General features: G+C 44.3%; 1 pseudogene; it reads right to left on the reverse strand.

Moving 5' to 3' along the window:
* Positions 1–23,640, reverse strand: part of LOC121546633 — a 63,779-nt pseudogene extending 40,139 nt beyond the window's left edge.
* Positions 23,641–23,957: the final 317 nt, after the last annotated feature.

Here is a 23,957-nt window from a genome sequence, read left to right on the forward strand (position 1 = left end):
TGCCTTTAAATTGTTTAACTTGGGTCAAACGTTTCGGGTAGCCTTCTACAAGCTTCCCACAATAATTTGGGTGAATATTGGCCCATTCCTCCTGACAGAGCTGGTGTAACTGAATCAGGTTTGTAGGCCTCCTTGCTCGCACACGCTTTTTCAGTTCTGCCCACACATCTTCTATAGGATTGAGGTCAGGGCTTTGTGATGGCCACTCCAATACCTTGACTTTGTTGTCCTTAAGCCATTTTGCCACAACTTCGGAAGTATGCTTGGGGTCATTGTCCATTTGGAAGACCCATTTGCGACCAAGCTTTAACTTCCTGACTGTATTGAGATGTTGCTTCAATATATCCACATAATTTTCCTTCCTCATGATGCCATCTATTTTGTGAAGTGCACCAGTCCCTCCTGCAGCAAAGCACCCCCACAGCATGATGCTGCCACCCCCGTGCTTCACGGTTGGGATGGTGTTCCTCGGCTTGCAAGCCACCCCCCTTTTCCTCCGAACATAACAATGGTCATTATGGCCAAACAGTTCTATTTTTGTTTCATCAGACTAGAGGACATTTCTCAAAAAAGTATGATCTTTGTCCCCATGTGCAGTTGCAAACCGTAGTCTGGCTTTTTTATGGCGGTTTTGGAGCAGTGGCTTCTTCCTTGCTGAGTGGCCTTTCAGGTTATGTCGATATAGGACTCGTTTTACTGTGGATATAGATACTTTTGTACCTGTTTCCTCCAGCATCTTCACAAGGCCCTTTGCTGTTGTTCTGGGATTGATTTGCACTTTTCGCACCAAAGTACGTTCATCTCTAGGAGACAGAACGCGTCTCCTTCCTGAGCGGTATGACGGCTGCGTGGTCCCATGGTGTTTATACTTGCGTACTATTGTTTGTACAGATGAACGTGGTACCTTCAGGCGTTTGGAAATTGCTCCCAAGGATGAACCAGACTTGTGGAGGTCTACAACTTGGCTGATTTCTTTTGATTTTCCCATGATGTCAAGCAAAGAGGCACTGAGTTTGAAGGTAGGCCTTGAAATACATCCACAGGTACACCTCCAATTGACTCAAATTATTTCAATTAGCCTATCAGAAGCTTCTAAAGCCATGACATCATTTTCTGGAATTTTCCAAGCTGTTTAAAGGCACAGTCAACTTAGTGTATGTAAACTTCTGACCCACTGGAATTGTGATACAGTGAATTATAAGTGAAATAATCTGTCTGTAAACAATTGTTGGAAAAATTACTTGTATCATGCACAAAGTAGATGTCCTAACCGACTTGCCAAAACTATAGTTTGTTAACAAGAAATGTGTGGAGTGGTTGCAAAATGAGTTTTAATGACTCCAACCTAAGTGTACGTAAACTTCCGACTTCAACTGTATACACACCCACTTGGAGGGGATAAAATCAGTAGACACACAGGAAGTAGTGGTGAGGAGGGTGCTCCACACAGGAAGTAGTGGTGGGGAGGGTGCTCCTCAAAAAAATTACAATAATAACAAAAAATATATATACTGTATATAGTGCACTGGGCCTTTACTAGTCCTGTTTTAGCCCCCTGTTTTAACCCCCCCCCCCTACTCACAGCTCCTGGATGATAAAGAACTCTCTCCGCGTCTCGAACGTGTCGATCAGTTGGAGGATGTTTGGATGGTTGACCCTGGAACAGCCAGAGGAGGAGGCATTCAGACACATCTTTCTATTAACCGAGTGTTAGGGTGAGTCCCAAATAGCACACTGGTCAGCAGTAGTGCCCTATTCAGGGAATAGGGTGCTATTTGGGACGCATTACCAGTGGAGGAGAGAGTCAGAAACAGGTCTCAAACTGAACTATTGTCTGCTGTCTGAAACGTTCTCTCTTTTTGAAATAGTGTCTGATTTAGACATGGGAGACCAGGGTTACGTCCTAAATGGGTCCACATTCCCTATTTAGTGCACTACTTTTGACCAGGGCCCATAGGGAATAGGGTGCCATTTGGGATGCAGACTAAAACTCTACTCCTGGAGGGCTGCAGCGTCTGCAATAAGTAAACAACTAGTCAATGTTATTAACTACAGTACGTCCTGGAGGGCTGCAGGGCCGTTCCATAGGATTTCAATCACTTTCTGACTGCACCCTTGATTTGAACGAAACCTTCCATTGATGTTTGCCCATGGTAGAAGTGGTCAGAAAGTCACTTTTTGGACCTTAATGCCAAAACATTCAAATCAAATCACATTTTATTGGTCACGCACACATATTTTGCAGATGTTATCACGGGTGTAGCGAAATGCTTATGTTCCTAGCTCCAACAGTGCAGTAATAACTAACAATACAAACCTGAAAATACTACCCATCCAACCTGACAGAGCTTGAGGGAATATGCAGAGAAGAATGGGAGAAACTCCCCAAATACAGGTGTGCCAAGCTTGTAGCATCATACCCAAGAAGACTCCAGGCTGTAATCGCTGCCAAAGGCACTTTAACAAAGTACTGAGTAAAGGGTCTGAAAGAATGTGCAAAGCTGTCATCAAGGCAAAGGGCGGCTATTTGAAGAATCTCAAATATAGAATATATTTGGATTTGTTTAACACTTCTTTGGTTACTACATGATTCCATATGTGTTATTTCATAGTTTTGATGTCTTCACTATTATTCTACAATGTAGAAAATAGTAAAAAAATAAAGAAAAACCCTTGAATGAGTAGGTGTGTCCAAACTTTTGACTGGTACTGTATGTAAATGTGATATTTCCGTTTTTTATTTGTAATACATTTGCAAAAATTTCTCTAAACCTGTTTTTGCTTTGTCATTATGGGGTATTGTGTGTAGATTGATGAAGGAAAAAAACAATTTAATACATTTTAGAATAAGGCTGTCAGGGGTCTGAATACTTTCCGAATGCACTGTACATATGAAGTGGGTAAAACAGTATGTAAACATCATTGTTAAATGAATATGTACAGTGAGGGAAAAAAGTATTTGATCCCCTGCTGATTTTGTACATTTGCCCACTTACAAAGACATGATCAGTCTATAATTTTAAGGGTAGGTTTATTTGAACAGTGAGAGACAGAATAACAACAAAAAATCCAGAAAAACACATGTTAAAAATGTTATGAATTGATTTGTATTTTAATGAGGGAAATAAGTATTTGACCCCTCTGCAAAACATGACTTAGTACTTGGTGGCAAAACCCTTGTTGGCAATCACAGAGGTCAGACGTTTCTTGTAGTTGGCCACCAGGTTTGCACACATCTCAGGAGGGATTTTGACCCACTCCTCTTTGCAGATCTTCTCCAAGTCATTAAGGTTTCGAGGCTGACGTTTGGCAACTCGAACCTTCAGCTCCCTCCACAGATTTTCTATGGGATTAAGGTCTGGAGACTGGCTAGGCCACTCCAGGACCTTAATGTGCTTCTTCTTGAGCCACTCCATTGTTGCCTTGGCCGTGTGTTTTGGGTCATTGTCATGCTGGAATACCCATCCACAAACCATTTTCAATGCCTTGGCTGAGGGAAGGAGGTTCTCACCCAAGATTTGATGGTACATGGCCCCGTCCATCGTCCCTTTGATGCGGTGAAGTTGTCCTGTCCCCTTAGCAGAAAAACACCCCCAAAGCATAATGTTTCCACCTCCATGTTTGACAGTGGGGATGGTGTTCTTGGGGTCATAGGCAGCATTCCTCCTCCTCCAAACACGGCGAGTTGAGTTGATGCCAAAGAGCTCCATTTTGGTCTCATCTGACCACAACACTTTCACCCAGTTCTCCTCTGAATCATTCAGATGTTAATGAAAAAAACTTCAGACGGGTGTGTATATGTGCTTTCTTGAGCAGGGGGACCTTGCGGGCGCTGCAGGATTTCAGTCCTTCACGGCGTAGTGTGTCACCAATTGTTTTCTTGGTGACTATGGTCCCAGCTGCCTTGAGATCATTGACAAGATCCTCCCGTGTAGTTCTGGGCTGATTCCTCACTGTTCTCATGATCATTGCAACGCCACAAGGTGAGATCTTGCATGGAGCCCCAGGCCGAGGGAGATTGACAGTTCTTTTGTGTTTCTTCCATTTGCGTATAATCGCACCAACTGTTGTCACCTTCTCACCAAGCTTCTTGGCGATGGTATTGTAGCCCATTCCAGCCTTGTGTAGGTCTACAATCTTGTCCCTGACATCCTTGGAGAGCTCTTTGGTCTTGGCCATGGTGGAGAGTTTGGAATCTGATTGATTGATTGCTTCTGTGGACAGGTGTCTTTTATACAGCTAACAAGCTGAGATTAGAAGCACTCCCTTTAAGAGTGTGCTCCTAATCTCAGCTCGTTACCTGTATAAAAGACACCTGGGAGCCAGAAATCTTTCTGATTGAGAGGGGGTCAAATACTTATTTCCCTCATTAAAATGCAAATCAATTTATACAATTTTTGACATGTGTTTTTCTGGATTTTTTCGTTGTTATTTTGTCTCTCACTATTCAAATAAACCTGCCATTAAAATTATAGACTGATCATTTCTTTGTCAGTGGGCAAACGTACAAAATCAGCAGGGGATCAAAATACTTTTTTTCCCTCACTGTACATAGAACAGCAGTCTCTAAAGTGCAGTGTTGAGTACCAGGTGGTTTTCGGCTAGTAACAGTGACTAAAATTCAGTACTACTAAGCTTTTTTAGTGCATACATTAATTAATTAATTAATTTATTAAAATTAGCTTTAAAAAAAAACAATGCCACGAAGAGTGACAGGACAGAGCAAAAGCATTAATTTAAACCAGTAATGTTACAGCCTTTACTGTAGGACAGACAGAAAGACTGAGGACTGCATCTTTAAAAGTAAAACAAGATCGATTTCCTCTTCCAACAAGCCTAAGAGTGCCAGGGGAGAGCAGAGACAGAGAAAATCATATACAGTGGCTTGCAAAAGTATTCACCCCCCTTGGCATTTTTCCTATTTTGTTGCCTTACAACCTGGAATTAAAATTGATTTTTGTGGGGTTTGTATCATTTGATTTACATAACATGCCTACCACTGTGAAGACGCAAAATACATTTTTTTGTGAAACAAACAAGAAATAAGACCCCCCCCCCAAAAAAAAGACACAAAAACAGAACTTGAGCTTACATAACTATTCACCCCGCCAAAGTCAATACTTTGTAGAGCCACCTTTTGCAGCAATTACAGCTGCAAGTCTCTTGGGGTATGTCTCTATAAGCTTGGCACATCTAGCCACTGGGATTTTTGCTTATTCTTCAAGGCAAAACTGCTCCAGCTCCTTCAAGTTGGATGTGTTCTGCTGGTGTACAGCAATCTTTAAGTCATACCACAGATTCTCAATTGGATTGAGGTCTGGGCTTTGACTAGGCCATTCCAAGACATTTAAATATTTCCCCTTAAACCACTCAAGTGTTGCTTTAGCAGTATGCTTAGGGTCATTGTCCTGCTGGAAGGTGAACCTCTGTCCCAGTCTCAAATCTCTGGAAGACTGAAACAGGTTTCCCTCAAGAATTTCCCTGTATTTAGTGCCATCCATCATTCCTTCAATTCTGACCAGTTTCCCAGTACCTGCCGATGAAAAACATCCCCACAGCATGATGCTGTCACCACCATGCTGTGAGGAGAGGTGTTGGGTTTGCGCCAGACATAGCGTTTTCCTTGATGGCCAAAAAGTTCAATTTTTGTCTCATCTGACCAGGGTACCTTCTTCCATATGTTTGGGGAGTCTCCCACATGCCTTTTGGCGAACACCAAACGTGTTTGCTTATTTTTTTCTTTAAGCAATGGCTTTTTTCTGGCCACTCTTCCGTAAAGCCCAGCTCTGTGGAGTGTACGGCTTAAAGTGGTCCTATGGACAGATACTCCAATCTCCGCTGTGGAGCTTTGCAGTTCCTTCAGGGTTATCTTTGGTCTCTTTGTTGCCTCTCTGATTAATGCCCTCCTTGCCTGGTCCGTGAGTTTTGGTGAGCGGCCCTCTCTTGGCAGGTTTGTTGTGGTGCCATATTCTTTCCATTTTTTAATAATGGATTTAATGGTGCTCCGTGGGATGTTCAACGTTTTGGATATTTTTTATAACCCCAACCCTGATCTGTAATGCTCCACAAATTTGTCCCTGACCTGTTTGGAGAGCTCCTTGGTCTTCATGGTGCCACTTGATTGGTGGTGCCCCTTGCTTAGTGGTGTTGCAGACTCTGGGGCCTTTCAGAACAGGTGTATATATACTGAGATCATGTGACAGATCATGTGACACTTAGATTGCACACAGGTGGACTTTATTTAACTAATTATGTGACTTCTGAAGGTAATTGGTCGCACCAGATATTATATATCTTTTTGGCCTTCCTGTGACACTGGGTGCTGTAGATATCCTGGAGGGAAGGCAGTGTGCCCCAAGTGATGCATTGGGCTGACCGCACCACCCTCTGGAGAGCCCTGCGGAAAAGTGCATGGCTACGCAGTCATGGGTGAACAGGGAGTACAGGGGGGGCTGAGCACGCACCCTTGTGGGGCCCCTGTGTTGAGGATCAGAGTAGTGGAGGTGTTGTTTTCTACCTTCACCACCTGGGGGCGGTCCGTCAGGAAGTCCAGGACCCAGTTGCACAGGGCGGGGCTCAGACCCAGGGACCCGAGCTTAGTGATGAGCTTGGAGGGCACTATGGTGTTGAAGGCTAAGCTGTAGTTGATGAACAGCATTCTTACATAGATATACGTAGTCCCGTGTAGCTCAGTTGGTAGAGCATGGCATTTGCAACGCCAGGGTTGTGGGTTCGTTTCCCACGGGGGACCAGTATGAAAAAAAATAAAAATGTATGCACTCACTAACTGTAAGTCGCTCTGGATAAGAGCGTCTGCTAAATGACAAAAATTTAAATATTCCTCTTGTCCAGAAGGGATAGGGCAATGTGCAGTGCGATGGCGATTGCGTCATCTGTGGATCTGTTAGGGAGGTATGCAAATTGTAGTGGGTCTAGGGTGTCAGGTAAGGTAGAGGTGATATGATCCTTGACTAGCCTCTCAAAGCACTTCATGATGACAGAGGTGAGTGCTACGGGGTGATGTTCAGTTACCTTCGCTTTCTTGGGTACAGGAACACTGATGATGGACATCTTGAAGCATTTGGGGACAACAGACTGGGATAGGAAGAGATTGAATATTGTTACAGGCTTTGGTTTTTCCTTTTATGTTTTGAGGTTGGACTTTAGCACGTATAGCTCGTTAGCACGTTGGGCGCACCGATTGACGTCACCTCGTTAGTCAGTATGTGTTACACCTGTGCTGGTTGCCATCTCGTTAGTGCGAAGGTTTTTCACCTGTGCTGGCCCAGGTGTTATTTAAGAGTGGCTGGCCCAGTGCTCCAGTTGTCTTGGTAGATGTGGAGGATTAACACCTTTAGTTGTCTTGGTAGATGCGGAGGGTTAACACCTTTAGTTGTCTTGATAGATGTGGAGGGTTAACACCTTTAGTTGTCTTGATAGATGTGGAGGGTTAACACCTTTAGTTGTCTTGGTAGATGTGGAAGGTTAACACCTTTAGTTGTCTTGGTAGATGTGGAAGGTTAACACCTTTAGTTGTCTTGGTAGATGTGGAGGGTTAACACCTTTAGTTGTCCTGAGAGATGTGGAGGGTTAACACCTTTAGTTGTCTTGGTAGATGTGGAGGGTTAACACCTTTAGTTGTCTTGATAGATGTGGAGGGTTAACACCTTTAGTTGTCTTGGTAGATGCAGAGGGTTAACACCTTTAGTTGTCTTGGTAGATGCAGAGGGTTAACACCTTTAGTTGGTATCTCCCTATTTTGAACATTCCTTTATCTGATTTCATTTTGCTCCACCTTTTTGGTTTGCTTCCTGTCTTTAAGTTTGGTGTGGGGTTTTTCTTTTGTTTGCCTCTTCTTGGGCAGATTTACTGGCCGCTCATGGTGGGTGTCTTTTAGGTTCCAGTGGTTGCTAGTCAACGTTCAGTGGACCCCCCCATGAGTGTCTTTCAGAACCCTTCCTAAAACCCACCTGTTTCGGTGACTCTTTGTTAGTTCCCTCTTCTGTTTGAGTGACATTTTTGTTTTTCGTGCTGGGGAATGTAAGAAAATGGGGGCTTGTCCGGGATCTTGTTTCCCATGAGTATGGTAGTCGCTCTAGTCACATACTCTGAAGCTCTGCTGTGCCCTCTCTGTGTCTCTGTGTCTCTGGTTGGGACTGGTGTGTCTCCTGAACAAGATTTTGGATCAGATGTGTATGAACTCTCTTTGTTTCAGACGGGTTCGTGTCTCTGCAGAGTGGCGATGCTGTTAAGCAGCCGGTGAAGATACTGGGAGACACTGGGGCAGCCCAATCCTTCATGTTGGAGGGTGTTTTGCCTTTGTCTGACACTTCAGCAACTGGTTACAGTGTGTTAGTACAAGCTGTGGAGGGTTGCATGGAGGTTCCTTTGTATAATGTGGAACTGAAGTTTGATGTTATTTCTGGTTCTGTTGTCGTTGGAGTGAGGCCTAGCCTACCGGTGAAGGGGGTCTTATTCATTTTGGGAAACGATTTGACTGGAGGGAAGGTCGTGCCAAATCCTGTCGTGTGTAAGGAACCCAGAGTAGAGGAACCCGATGGGTTATCAGTAAAGTACCCTAGAGTGTTCCCAGAGTAGAGGAACCCGATGGGTTATCAGTAAAGTACCCTAGAGTGTTCCCAGAGTAGAGGAACCCGATGGGTTATCAGTAAAGTACCCTAGAGTGTTCCCAGAGTAGAGGAACCCGATGGTTTATCAGTAAAGTACCCTAGAGTGTTCCCAAATCAAAAATCATCAAATCAAATGTTATTTGTCACATGCGCTGAATACAACAGGTGTAGACGTTACAGTGAAATGCTTACTTACAAGCCCTTAATCAACAATACAATTTGAAGAAAGAATACAACAAAAGTCACAGAGTCAATGTGCGGGGGCACCGGTTAGTCAAGGTAATTGAGGTAATATGTACATGTAGGTAGAGTTATTAAAGTGACTATGCATAGATACTAAACAGAGAGTAGCAGCAGCGTAAAAGAGGGGGTGGGGGGCAATGCGAATAGTCTGAGTAGCCATTTTATTAATTGTTCAGCAGTCTTATGGCTTGGGGGTAGAAGCTGTTAAGGAGCCTTTTGGTCCTAGACTTGGCGCTCCGGTACCGCTTGCCGTCCGGTAGCAGAGAGAACAGTCTATGACTAGGGTGGCTGGAGTCTTTGACAATTTTTAGGGCCTTCCTCTGACACCACCTGGTATAGAGGTTCTGGATGGCAGGAAGCTTGGCCCCAGTGATGTACTGGGCCATACGCACTACCCTCTGTAGTGCCTTGCGGTCGGAGGCCGAGCAGTTGCCATACCAGGCAGTGATGCAACCAGTCAGGATGCTCTCGATGGTGCAGCTGTAGAACCTTTTGAGGATCTGAGGACCCATGCCAAATCTTTTCAGTCTCCTGAGGGGGAATAGGTTTTGTCGTGCCCTCTTCATGACTGTCTTGGTGTGTTTGGACCATGTTAGTTTGTTGGTGATGTGGACACCAAGGAACTTGAAGCTGTCAAACTGCTCCACTACAGCCCCGTCGATGAGAATGTGGGCGTGCTCGGTCCTCTTCTTTTTCCTGTAGTCCACAATCATCTCATTTGTCTTGATCATGTTGAGGGAGAGGTTGTTGTCCTGGCACCACACGGCCAGGTCTCTGACCTCCTCCCTATAGGCTGTCTCGTCGTTGTCGGTGATCAGGCCTACCACTGTTGTGTCATCGGCAAACTTAATGATGGTTTTGGAGTCGTGCCTGGCCATGCAGTCATGAGTGAACAGGGAGTACAGGAGGGGACTGAGCACGCACCCCTGAGGGGCCCCTGTGTTGAGGATCAGCGTGGCGGATGTGTTGTTACCTACCCTTACCACCCAGCATGTACCGTTACAAGTGCTATGTCTAAGAAAGTCACCGGGAGCAAGTCTAGTGTTGAGGAGGATGTCAGAGATCCCACCATAGTCGATCTGTCTGAGACGTTTATGGGTGATCCTGATTTCGGTAAAACTCCTGAGTTGACCTCCCTTTGAAGCAGCTGATTGCTGAACACAGTAAAGATGTTTCCCTCTCCCCTCTTTTTGCTGAGATACATCCAGAGGAGGAGTTTGATGAAGTTCGTGTGGATTATTTTGACAGAGATGGTGTTCTAATGAGGAAATGCCATTCTCCCGCCACTTCTAGACAAGACGATTGTCGTTCCAGTTATGCTTCGACAAGAGATACTGAGGTTGGCTTACGATGGTAGTATGGCAGGCCATCTTGGCCATCTTGGGGTCAAAAAGACGTATGACCGTATCAACCGTAACTTCTTCTGGCCGGGTGTGAAGCCGGATGTCGTGTCTTACTGTAAATCCTGATATGTTTGCCAGCGGATGGGTAAACCGAACCGAGCTGTACCGGTTGCATCTTTGCAGCCTATTCCTGCTTTTGACAAACCTTTCAGCAGGGTTCTGGTGGACTGTGTTGGTCCTTTGCCCAAAGCCAAGAGTGGTAACCAGTTTCGCTTGACCATTATGTGAGCTGCCACTCATTTCCCCGAGGCCATACCACTGAGGATAACCACAGCTCCCAGTATTGCCCTGGTGAAATTCTTTCAACGTTTGGACTTCTGCAGGTAGTGCAGTCGGACCAAGGTTCGAATTTCATGTCAAAGGTCTTCCAGCAAGTGCTACAACAGTCAGGTGTAATCCACTGCCCCTCTAGTGCCTCCCACCCAGAGTCTCAAGGTGCTATTGAGAGATTTCATCAGACTTTGAAGTCCATGTTGAGAGCTTACTGCTTTCTGAGTTTGAGAAAGATGAAGGGGTCCCTCTTGTGCTGGTTTGCAGCGAGGGAAGGTTGTTCAGGAATCTCTCGGTTTTAGTCCGAATGAGCCTGTGTTTGGACATCACGTCAGAGGTCCTTTGAGCTTGCTGAGAGAGAGGTTGTTGCAGGGCGACGCCTTAAAAATACAGTTTGCCAGCGAGAATCTGGAGAAGACGCAAACGAAAATTAAAGTCAGAAGGCCCAAGGTGACCAAGTCCTGGTTTCGTTGCCCGTTTTGGGGTCACCGTTGCAGGCTCCCTTACCTCCATATTAAAAAGAAAGAGGTCATCTGGGTTACATCATCGCCACACCAGAGAGCAGGAGAAAAACCCGGCTGTGTCAACATGTCGTTACGATCGGGCGGCGAAGTCGGTGGAAACCGGTATTGATGTTCTGGTCTGTGGCCACTGCTGTCACCGTTGACTATAGTCTTCCTCAAGAGTATGAGGAAAGTCCAATACACCCTGTGACGGTTGGACAGTTGAGTAACTCAGAGATTCTAGAAAACCTTGATGGCTTTTTGGCACGCTTGTCTCCACACGACATTGTTGCACTGCTTTTAGAATATCAGGGTTTATTATCAGATGTGCCAACTCAGACAAACGTACTAGAGCATGACGTTGACGTTGACTCTGCCCCAATCAAACAAATTCCACTGAGGAAAATCACGAGAGGAAAGTTACTACAGATATTGCAGGAGTTTCCCCTTTGAAATCAGACATGTCCGTGGTAAGGACAACTTAGTTGCCGATTGTCTTTCAAGGGTGGGCAGTCAATAAGTTTTGTTTTGGTGTTTAGCCAGTGTGTTGCCCTGTCAACGGTGGTCCAGCTAAGTGGTCTGAAGGGTTAGGTCCATTCTATTGATAATGTTTCTGTGACTGAAATGACACCCACCCTGTATTCAACAGCCGATGGCACAACACAAACACTGTAAAATAGGGTCTAAGCTACAACATTTGTGAATATTAGATTTCTTTGTTGATAATTGACATTAAAGCATAAAAAAATGACAATTATGTTATAAACTATTTTTTCAAGAAATCATAAAATAGTTTGACAACCCTGTTTGTAAGCTTTCAAATGTTATCAAACTCAACCATTTATCTTTTCCAGTACTGATGTCTCATGGTAGGGTGGGGTATGCAAAATGGGTCAACTTTGAGCACCTCTATCTACTTAAAGTTTTGGCATTCAGGTCCAAAGGGTCACTTTCTGACCACTTCCACCATGGGCAAACATCTAGGAAAGGTTTTGTTCAAATCAAAAGGGGTGCACACAGAAAGTGACTGAATCATATGGAAGTACCCTGCAGTGACTGCTGGTTTGTTCCTTTAAATGAAGACCTGGAAAACGAAGTGTCTGGAAGGACCCCCTGTCGTCATTGTAGAACACTGAGATGCAAAAACTGTCTGACGCAGTGGGCCTCAGTAGTTATACCCTCAGTGATAGCTTTAAATGTTCTGTTTTTAGCTGCTACAATTTCAACTTCTACTCAGATACAGTACATGAGGAAAGACTCATTTAAACAGAGTGGGTATGTCTCTCTGTACATCAAGAGATCACGTACATTTTGAGGATCAGGATTTCATTCTTGGCAGCCTTGCGTACTTTCCTCCCATCCTTCTTGAGAAACTTCTTACAGACAAAGACCTTGTTGGTCTGTCTGTCTTTAGCCATACACAGCTCACAGAACTCCTTCCTGCAGAGGGAGAGAGCAGTGAGAGGGAGGGAGGAGAGGGAGAAGAGAGAGGGGGAGGAGAGGGAGAATAGAAAGGGTAGAGAGGGAGAAGAGAGAGGGAGAAGAGAGAGGGAGAAGAGAGAGGGAGAAGAGAGAGGGAGAAGAGAGAGGGAGAAGAGAAAGGAAGAAGAGAGAGGGAAGAGAGAGAGGGTAGAGAGGGGGAAGATAGAGGGAGAAGAGAGAGGGTAGAGAGGGAGAAGAGAGAGGGTAGAGAGGGGGAAGAGAGAGGGAGAAGAGAGAGGGAGAAGAGAGAGGGAATAGAGAGGGGGAAGAGAATGGGAAAAGAGAGAGGGTAGAGAGGGGGAAGAGAGAGGGAGAAGAGAGAGGGAGAAGAGAGAGGGAGAAGAGAGAGGGGGAAGAGAGAGGGAGAAGAGAGAGGGTAGAGAGGGAGAAGAGAGAGGGTAGAGAGGGGGAAGAGAGAGGGAGAAGAGAGAGGGAATAGAGAGGGGGAAGAGAGGGGGAAAAGAGAGGGTAGAGAGGGGAAGAGAGAGGGAGAAGAGAGAGGGAAGAGAGAGGGGGAAGAAATAGGGTAGAGGGGGGAAGAGAGGGGAAGAAGAGAGGGAGAAGAGAGAGGGAGAAGAGAGGGTAGAGAGGGGGAGGAGAGAGGGAGAAGAGAGAGAGTAGAGAGGGAGAAGAGAGTGAGAGACATAGAATAATCAGGACAGACACATTTTAAAGCAGCTCCTCAATCTCTGTTTATGTCTACAAACATTCCCAGTGGACAAAACAGCAAGGTTAGGGCCATATTAAGCAGACAGACACATTTTTAAAATTAGCTTTAAAACAAAACAATGCCACGAAGAGTGACAGGACAGAGCAGACACAGAGAAACATGCATGGCCAAAATGCATTTTGTGTCTGCAAAAGCATTAATTTACAACCAGTAATGTTACAGCCTTTACTGTAGGACAGACAGAAAGACTGAGGACTGCATCTTTAAAAGTAAAACAAGATCGATTTCCTCTTCCAACAAGCCTAAGAGTGCCAGGGGAGAGCAGAGACAGAGAAAATCATATACAGTGGCTAGCGAAAGTATTCACCCCCCTTGGCATTTTTCCTATTTTGTTGCCTTACAACCTGGAATTAAAATAGATTTTTGGGGGGTTTGTATCATTTGATTTACACAACATGCCTACCACTTTGAAGACGCAAAATATGTTTCTTGTGAAACAAACAAGAAAACTTGAGCGTGCATAACTATTCACCCCCCCAAAGTCAATACTTTGTAGAGCCACCTTTTGCAGCAATTACAGCTGCAAGTCTCTTGGGGTATGTCTCTATAAGCTTGGTACATCTAGCCACTGGGATTTCTGCCCATTCTTCAAGGCAAAACTGCTCCAGCTCCTTCAAGTTGGATGGGTTCCGCTGGTGTACAGCAATCTTTAAGTCATACCACAGATTCTCAATAGGATTGAGGTCTGGACTTTGACTAGGCCATTCCAAGACATGTAAATGTTTCCCCTTAAACCACTCGAGTGTTGCTTTAGCAGTATGCTTAGGGTCATTGTCCTGCTGGAAGGTGAACCTCCGTCCCAGTCTCAAATCTCTGGAAGACTGAAACAGGTTTCCCTCAAGAATTTCCCCGTATTTAGTGCCATCCATCATTCCTTCAATTCTGACCAGTTTCCCAGTCCCTGTCGATGGTGTTCTCGGGGTGATGAGAGGTGATCGGTTTGCGCCAGACGTAGTATTTTCATTGATGGCCAGAAAAGTCAATTTTAGTCTCATCTGACCAGAGTACCCTTTTCCATATGTTTGGGGAGTCTCCCACATGCCTTTTGGCAGACACCAAACGTGTTTGCTTATTGGCTTTTTTCTGATCACTCTTCCATAAAACCCAGCTCTGTGGAGTGTACGGCTTAAAGTGGTCCTATGGACAGATACCCCAATCTCTGCTGTGGAGCTTTGCAGCTCCTTCAGGGTTATCTTTGGTCTCTTTGTTGCCTCTCTGATTAATGCCCTCCTTGCCTGGTCCGTGAGTTTTGGATGGCGGCCCTCTCTTGGCAGGTTTGTTGTGGTGCCATATTCTTTCAATTTTTAAATAATGGATTTAATGGTGCTCCGTGGGATGTTCAAAGTTTCAGATATTTTTTTTATAACCCAACCCTGATCTGTACTTCTCCACAACTTTGTCCCTGACCTGTTTGGAGAGCTCCTTGGTCTTCATGGTGAATACATATGCACGCACCACCATTTATTTAGTATAATTTTTTGAAACAAGTTATTTTTTTCATTTCACTTCACCAATTTGGACTATTTTGTGTATGTCCATTACATGAAATCCAAATAAAAATAAATTTCAATTACAGGTTGTAATGCAACAAAATAGGAAAAACGCTAAGGGGGATGAATACTTTTGCAAGGCACTGTAAAAATGTTGTCACGCCCTGGCTCTGGGGACTCTAATATGTTGAGCCAGGGTGTGTATAGTCTATGTGTGTTCTAGGTTTCACTTTCTGGGTTTGTATATCTATGTTGGCCAGGGTGGCTCCCAATCAGAGACGGCTGTAGCTCGTTGTCTCTGATTGGGAGTCATACTTAGGTAGCCGTTTGGCATTCATTTGGTGTGGTTTCTTGTTCGTATTTGGTTTGTGTATGACCATTGACTGTCACGTCATCGTTTTGTTGTTTTGATCGTGTGATCATTGATATAATAAATATGTTCGCTTTCAACGCTGCGCCTTGGTCCTCATCTCTTACCGACGATCGTGACAAATGTAAAGCATCATTACCTCTTAGAATAGAAATAGGAGGACCATGAAAGATGAACAGAGACAGACTACATAATGATCAGACTTCATAATGATCAGACTACATAATGAACAGACTACATAATGAACAGACTACATAATGAACAGACTACATAATGAACAGACTACATAATGAAAAGACTACATAATGAACAGATCAGACTACATAATGAACAGAACAGACTACATAATGAACAGAAGAGACTACATAATGAACAGAACAGACTACATAATGAACAGACTACATAATGATCAGACTACATAATGAACAGATTACATAATGAACAGACTACATAATGAACAGAACAGACTACATAATGAACAGAACAGACTACATAATGAACAGACTACATAATGAACAGAACAGACTACATAATGAAGAGACTACAAAATGAACAGAACAGACTACATAATGAACAGAACAGACTACATCATGAACAGAACAGACTACATAATGAACAGACTACATAATGAACAGAACAGACTACATAATGAACAGACTACATAATGAACAGAACAGACTACATAATGAACAGAACAGACTACATAATGAACAGACTACATAATGAACAGAACAGACTACATAATGAACAGAACAGACTACATAATGAACAGACTACATAATGAACAGAACAGACTACATAATGAACAGAACAGACTACATAATGAACAGAACAGACTACATAATGAACAGACTACATAATGAACAGAACAGACTACATAATGAACAGACTACATAATGAACAGAACAGACTACATAATGAACAGAACAGACTACATAATGAACAGAACAGACTACATAATGAACAGAACAGACTACATAATGAACAGAACAGACTACATAATGAACAGACTACATAATGAACAGAACAGACTACATAATGAACAGACTACATAATGAACAGAACAGACTACATAATGAACAGAACAGACTACATAATGAACAGAACAGACTACATAATGAACAGAACAGACTACATAATGAACAGAACAGACTACATAATGAACAGAACAGACTACATAATGAACAGAACAGACTACATAATGAACAGAACAGACTACATAATGAACAGAACAGACTACATAATGAACAGAACAGACTACATAATGAACAGAACAGACTATGCTGGGTGATGAAATGTGGTGAGAGGATTTAATTAAAGTGGGCTGGATGGAGACTGTAAAACTCCACCACTGTTCAACCTCATGTTCATTATCTCCAGCACAATACCAGTGTCTACATATGTGAAAACTACACATTTCTATGTTTTGAAGAAACAAATATGACGTTTTTAAAACAGTGATTTTGAAACACTATGAGATTCGTAGTGTCGTGGGGAGCTGGAAAATATCCTCCCTCTGGCTAGAAACTCATTGCTGGTTTTGAAAATCACTGTTTAAAAAAAAATAACTTTTAATCCCTGTGATGTCACAGAGCAGCATTTGTTAGGACCTTGCTTCTGATTTTTTTTATTTCACCTTTATTTAACCAGGTAAGAAGCCAATGGAGAACAAGTTCTCATTTACAACTGCGACCCGGCCAAGATAAAGCAAAGCAGTGCGATAAAAACAACAACACAGAGTTACATATGGGGTAAAACAAAACATAAAGTCAAAAATACAACAGAAGATATATATACAGTGTGTGCAAATGTAGCAAGTTATGGAGGTAAGGCAATAAATAGGCCATGGTGCAAAATAATTACAATTAGTATTAACACTGGAATGATAGATGTGCAAGAGATGATGTGCAAATAGAGATACTGGGGTGCAAATGAGCAAAATAAATAACAATATGGGGATGAGGTAGTTGGGTGGGCTAATTTCAGATGGGCTGTGTACAGGTGCAGTGATCGGTAAGGTGCTCTGACAACTGATGCTTAAAGTTAGTGAGGGAGATAAGAGTCTCCAGCTTCAGAGATTTTTGCAGTTCGTTCCAGTCATTGGCAGCAGAGAACTGGAAGGAATGGCGGCCAAAGGAGGTGTTGGCTTTGGGGATGACCAGTGAGATATACCTGCTGGAGCGCATACTACGGGTGGGTGTTGCTATGGTGACCAATGAACTAAGATAAGGCGGGGATTTGCCTAGCAGTGATTTATAGATGGCGTGGAGCCAGTGGGTTTGGCGACGAATATGTAGTGAGGGCCAGCCAACGAGAGCGTACAGGTCACAGTGGTGGGTAGTATATGGGGCTTTGGTGACAAAACAGATGGCACTGTGATAGAATACATCCAATTTGCTGAGTAGAGTGTTGGAGGCTATTTTGTAAATGACATCGCCGAAGTCAAGGATCGGTAGGATAGTCAGTTTTACGAGGGCATGTTTGGTAGCATGAGTGAAGGAGGCTTTGTTGCGAAATAGGAAGCCGATTCTAGATTTAACTTTGGATTGGAGATGCTTAATGTGAGTCTGGAAGGAGAGTTTACAGTCTAACCAGACACCTAGGTATTTGTAGTTGTCCACATACTCCTAGGTCAGACCCGTCGAGAGTAGTGATTCTAGTCGGGCGGGCGGGTGCAAGCAGCGTTCGGTTGAAGAGCATGCATTTAGTTTTACTAGTGTTTAAGAGCAGTTGGAGGCTACGGAAGGAGTGTTGTATGGCGTTGAAGCTCGTTTGGAGGTTTGTTAACACAGTGTCCAATGAAGGGCCAGATGTATACAAAATGGTGTCGTCTGCGTAGAGGTGGATCTGAGAGTCACCAGCAGCAAGAGCGATATCATTGATATACACGGAGAAAAGAGTCGGCCCAAGAATTGAACCCTGTGCCACCCCCATAGAGACTGCCATAGGTCCAGACAACAGGCCCTCCGATTTGACACATTGAACTCTATCTGAGAAGTAGTTGGTGAACCAGGCGAGGCAGTCATTTGAGAAACCAAGGCTATTTAGTCTGCCAATAAGAATGCGGTGGTTGACAGAGTCGAAAGCCTTGGCCAGGTCGATGAAGACGGCTGCACAGTACTGTCTATTATCGATTGCGGTTATAATATCGTTTAGGACCTTGAGCGTGGCACCCATGACCAGCTCGGAAACCAGATTGCATAGCGGAGAAGGTACGGTGGGATTCGAAATGGTCGGTGATCTGTTTGTTAACTTGGCTTTCAAAAACGTTCGAAAGGCAGGGCAGGATGGATATAGGTCTGTAACAGTTTGGATCTAGAGTGTCACCCCCTTTGAAGAGGGGGATGACCGCGACAGCTTTCCAATCTCTGGGGATCTCAGACGTTACGAAAGAGAGGTTGAACAGGCTAGTAATAGGGTTTGGGACAATTTCGGCTGCTATTTTTTGAAAGAAAGGGTCCAGATTGTCTAGCCCAGATGATTTGTAGGGGTCCAGATTTTGCAGCTCTTTCAGAACATCAGCTGTCTGAATTTGTGTGAAGGAGAAGCGGGGGGGGCATGGGCAAGTTGCAGCGGAGGGTGCAGAGCTGGTGACCGTGGTAGTGGTAGCCAGGTGGAAAGCATGGCCAGCCGTAGCAAAATGCTTGTTGAAATTCTCGATTATTGTAGATTTATCGATGGTGACAGTGTTTCCTAGCCTCAGTGCAGTGGGCAGCTGGGAGGAGGTGCTCTTATTCTCCATGGACTTTACAGTGTCCCAAAACTTTTTGGAGTTAGTGCTACAGCATTCAAATTTCTGTTCGAAAAAGATAACCTTTGCTTTCCTAACTGCTTGTGTATATTGGTTCTTGACTTCCCTGAAAAGTTGCATATCGCGGGGGCTATTCAATGCTAATGCAGTACGCCACAGGATGTTTTTGTGCTGGTCAAGGGCAGTCAAGTCTGAGGAGATCCAGGGGCTATATCTGTTCTTAGTTCTGAATTTTTTGAATGGGGAATGCTTATTTAAGATTGAGAGGAAAGCACTTTTAAAGAACAACCAGGCATCCTCTACTGACGGAATGAGATCGATATCCATCCAGGATACCTGGGCCAGGTCAATTAGGAAGGCCTGCTCGCTAAAGTGTTTTAGGGAGCGTTTGACAGTGATGAGGGGTGGTCTTATTTCTGGAAAGGTGGATTTTTAGAAGTAGAAGCTCAAACTGTTTTGGGCACAGACCTGGATAGTATGATAGAGCTCTGCAGGCTATCTCTACAGTAGATTGCAACTCCGCCCCCTTTGGCAATTCTATCTAGACGGAAAATGTTGTAGTTGGAGCATTTTTGGTGGCCTTCCCAAGCCAGGATTCAGACACTGCTAGAACATCAGAGTTGGCGGAGTTTGCTAACGCAGTGAATAACTCAAACTTGGGGAGGAGGCTTCTGATTTTAACTTGCAGAAAAACAAGGCTTTTACGGTGTTATAGTGTGGACACTATATAAATAATTACATTGAATATGTGTTGTAACTTGCCTGCAGTATAGTATGATTGCTATTCATGTGTGCATGGTTATTATTGGCATTGACCGTGACCTTTTCCCCTTTGATGATGTCATCACCAAGAGTCAGATCTGCACAATGTGATTCTACCACAGGTTGAGTGGGCTGCATCGTTCTGCTGTTTTGGTACCTTCTATTTATTGGGTTGAAAGTAAAGGAAAGTAATATTGAAATGCGTGTGGGCATTCCTTGTCAAGTTACTACATACGGTTACAGAAGTCAACAAAGGATAGCTCCTGGGGAGTAGGAGTGATACTGAGGGCTGCAGGTTCCTGGGTTAGCCTCTACATCACCAGAGGAACAGAGGAGGAGTAGAATAAGGATATGACTAAAGGCTTTAAGAACTGGTCTTCTAGTGCGTTGGGTACAGAGAATAAAAGGGGGCAGATTTCCGGCCGTTGTAGAATAGATTCAGGGCATTATGTACAGACAAGGATATGGAAGGATATGAGTACAGTGGAGGTAAACCTAAGCGTTGGGTAACAATGAAAGAGATAGCATCACTGGAGGCACCGATTGAGCTGGCCTCGGCGTGTATGGGGGGGGGGTGGAACAAAGGAGCTATTTGAGGCAGTTTGAGAGGGACTTGGGGTTCTACAGTGAAATTGTATAATAAGAACTAACCCAAACAGCAATATGCTAGGCATGTTGACATGGGAGAGATGCATAAAGTCCCTCTGGCATAAATGTCTCCCGAGTGGCGCAGTGGTCTAAGGCACTGCATCGCAGTGCTAGCTGTGCCACTAGAGATCCTGGTTCGAATCCAGGCTCTGTCGCAGCCGGCCGCGACCGGGAGACTCATGGGGCGGTGCACAATTGGTCCAGGTTAGGGGAGGGTTTGGCCGGCAGGGATGTTCTTGTCCCATCGCGCACTAGCGACTCCTGTGGCGGGCCAGGGTTAGGGTTAGGGTTACTCGGTCGCCAGGTGTACGGTGTTTCCTCCGGCACATTGGTGCGGCTGGCTTCCAGGTTAAGCGGGCACTGTGTCAAGAAGCAGTGAGGCTCGGTTGGGTTGTGTTTCGGAGGATGCACAACTCTTGACCTTCGCCTCTCGATGGGACAAGACTGTAACTACCAATTGGATACCTCGAAAAAGGGGGTAAAATACCAACAACAACAAAAAATCTCCCTACTTATAGCTCCAGTGTTCAGAAATGTTTCAATAGTTGTTATTGAAATAGTCACTATATAACATACAGTGCCTTGCAAAAGTATTCATCCCCCTTGGCGTCTTTCCTATTTTGTTGCATTACAACCTGAATTTTTATTTGGATTTCATGTAATGGAATGTAATGAAATGTAATGCAATAAAATGCAAATTAATTACTTACAAATCATACAATGTGATTTTCTGGATTTTTATTTTAGATTCCATCTCTCACAGTTGAAGTGTACCTATGATAAAAATTACAGACCTCTACATGCTTTGTAAGTAGAAAAACCTGCAAAATCGGCATTGGATCAAATACTTGTTCTCCCCACTGTATGTGTGTGTGTGTGTGCAGTGTGTGTGTGTGTGTGCAGTGTGTGTGCAGTGTGTGTGTGCGCAGTGTGTGTGTGCGCAGTATGTGTGTGTGTGTAGCATGTATGTGTGTGTGTGTTTTTGTGTGTGTGTGTCTGTGTGTGTGTGTGTGTGCAGTGTGTGTGCAGTGTGTGTGTGTGTGTGTGTGTGTGTGTGTGTGTGTGTGTGTGCAGTGTGTGTGTGTGTGTGTGTGTGTGTGTGTGTGTGTGTGTGTGTTATATAAAAGTCCAGATGTTGGTGTTGCCATATGGCAGCACACTGAGCTGTGTGTCGGTCATAAGCCGGTCAGTGCAGCAGGCATCAGATTCTCACAGCTTTCTGACAGCATGTCCTACCTAGTTCAGTTAATTTACAGAAGAGGAGTCCAGAACTACAGGGTAGAGGAGAGAGGAGGGGAGGGGGGAGGAGAGAGGAGGGGAGGGGGGGGAGGAACTGGGAAACTAAATGAAATGAAACACTGTTTGAGGAACAGCTGCATACAGTGCATTCGGAAAGTTTCAGACCCCTTGAATTTTTTCCACATTTTGTTTTCTTTACAGCCTTATTCTAAAATGTATGAAATAAAAAAAAATCCTCATCAATCTACACACAATACCCCATAATGACAAAGCGAAAACAGGTTTTTATAATTTTTAGCAAAAAAAACAGAAATACCGTATTTACATAAGTATTCAGACCCTTTGCTATGAGACTCGAAATTGAGCTCAGGTGCATCCTGTTTCCATTGATCATCCTTGAGATGTTTCTACAACTTGATTGGAGTCCATCTGTGGTAAATTAAATTGATTGGACATGATTTGGAAAGGCACACACCTGTCTATATAAGGTCCCACAGTTGACAGTGCATGTCAGAGCAGAAACCAAGCCATGAGGTTGAAGGAATTGTCCGTAGAGCTCCGAGACAGGATTGTGTTGAGGCACAGATCTAGGGAAGGGTACCAAAACATTTCTGCAGCATTGAAGGTCCCCAAGACGTTTGGAACCACCAAGACTCTTCCTAGAGCTGGCCGCCCAGCCAAACTGAGCAATCGGGGGAGAAGTACCTTGGTCAGGGAGGTGACCAAGAACCTGATGGTCACTCTGACAGAGCTCCAGAGTTCCTCTGTGGAGATGGGAGAACCTTCCAGAAGGACAACCATCTCTGCAGTACTCCAGCAATTAGTCCTTTATGGTAGAGTGGCCAGACGGAAGCCACTCCTCAGTAAAAGGCACATGTCAGCCCACTTGGAGTTTGCCAAGCTTCATGTCTGGAGGAAACCTGGCACCATCCCTATGGTGAAGCACGGTGGTGGCAGCATCATGCTGTGTGGATGTTTTTCAGCGACAGGGACTGGGAGACTAGTCAGGATCGAGGGAAAGATGAACGGAGCACAGTACAGAGAGATCCTTGATGAAAACCTGCTCCAGACTGCTCAGGACCTCAGACTGGGGCGAAGGTTCACCTTCCAACAGGACAACGACCCTAAGCACACAGCCAAGACAACGCAGGAGAGGGTTTGGGACAAGTCTCTGAATGTCCTTGAGTGGCCCAGCCAGAGCCCGGACTTGAACCTGATCGAACATCTCTGGAGAGACCTGAAAATAGCTGTGCAGCAACGCTTCCCATCCAACCTGACAGAGCTTGAGAGGATCTGCAGAGAAGAATGGGAGAAACTCCCCAAATACAGGCGTAGGGTCATACCCAAGAAGACTCGAGGCTGTAATCGCTGCCAAAGGTGCTTCAACAAAGTAAGTTGGAAGGGTCTGAATATTTATGTAAATTTGATATTTCAGTTTTTTGTTTTTAATACATTTGCAAACATTTATAAAAAGCTGTTTTTGCTTTGTCATTATGGGGTATTGTGTGTAGATTGATGAGAAAAAAAAACAATTTTATCAATTTTAGAATAATACTGTAACGCCCATGGGCGGCGCACAATTGGTCCAGCGTCGTCCAAGGTATGAGAGGGTTTGGCCGGCAGGGATGTGGGTTCGTTTCCCACGGGGGACCAGTATGACAAAAAACAAAACAAACAAAAAAACATGTATGCACTCACTAACTGTAAGTCGCTCTGGATAAGAGCGTCTGCTAAATGACTAAAATGTAAAATGTAAATGTAACAAAATGTGGAAAAAGTAAAGGGGGCTGAGTACTTTCCGAATGCACTGTATGGAGGTGAATTCCGTTACATTTAGACTACGTCCCAAATGTAGTGCACTACTTTTGACAAGGGCCCATAGGGATCTGGTCAAAAGTAGTGCACTATATAGGGAATAGGGTGCCATTTGGGACACCAATAGCCCTTAGCCTATTGCAAGGGTGGCTGGCGTGGCCAACCCTCTCCTAATGTCTATGGTGTCTATAGTATTACATGGTGCTTACGCTTTGAGGACCTGTCCAATCTCGTACTTGTCGGTGACATCAGAGATGTTGTCTAAGTTCCGCCCATCTCGCAGGGCAAGGCACCCAAATGGCATGGCGGCATCCACCTATCAGAGACAAACGTTACATTGTCAATCAACACATCTACCAATGAAGAACAAGCATTGCCGTGTCAATCAACTCCTTTAAAACAGACAGTGAGTAAAGTGAAAAGTTCAGACAGTGTTTCTGATAGAAATGCACTTTATAAATCTTGCACACAGCAAGTGTGCAAGTGAGTCATTTCATTTCTGTAGCATTCGTTGTGCACACTGAGTCAGTGATAATGAGCCAAACCCAACCAATCTCTCTATCCAGGAGTTTGAAGTCCCCGGATTGAAAAGGAACCAGCTGTGACATCATCACCAAAGGA

This window comes from Coregonus clupeaformis, unplaced genomic scaffold, assembly GCF_020615455.1.
Source record: "Coregonus clupeaformis isolate EN_2021a unplaced genomic scaffold, ASM2061545v1 scaf0084, whole genome shotgun sequence".
In the NCBI taxonomy this organism is placed as follows: Eukaryota; Metazoa; Chordata; class Actinopteri; order Salmoniformes; family Salmonidae; genus Coregonus; species Coregonus clupeaformis.